This window comes from Myotis lucifugus, unplaced genomic scaffold, assembly GCF_000147115.1.
Source record: "Myotis lucifugus unplaced genomic scaffold, Myoluc2.0 scaffold_435, whole genome shotgun sequence".
NCBI lineage: Eukaryota > Metazoa > Chordata > Mammalia > Chiroptera > Vespertilionidae > Myotis > Myotis lucifugus.
Genome location: NW_005871483.1, coordinates 63,274 through 63,669, shown reverse-complemented (window position 1 = coordinate 63,669; position 396 = coordinate 63,274).

Here is a 396-nt window from a genome sequence, read left to right as displayed (position 1 = left end):
AGCCGGCCGGGACTGGGACGACTTCGGCGTCACCGAGCGGCTGCCCTGTGTCCGCCTGCATGCCTTCCGAGACGCCCGGGAGGTCAAGAGCTCCTGCCGCCTCAGCGGGGCCCTGGCCACCTGTCTTGTGCGGGCCGAGCTGCCCCTGGCCTGGTTCGGGCCCCCTGCCCCGGCCGCACCGCCCACCGCCCGACGCAAGTCTCCGGAGGGGCTGGAGCCCGAGTTGGCAGGGGAGAGCCAGCAGGCTGAGCTGTACTACACTCTCCATGCGCCAGATGCCTCGGGGGGCTGTGGGGGCACCCGGCGTGGGGCTGGGGCCGGAGTGGGGGCCCGGGCGGAGAGCCCTACCCAGCACCCGCTGCTGCGCATAGGGAGCATCAGCCTGTTCCGCCCGCC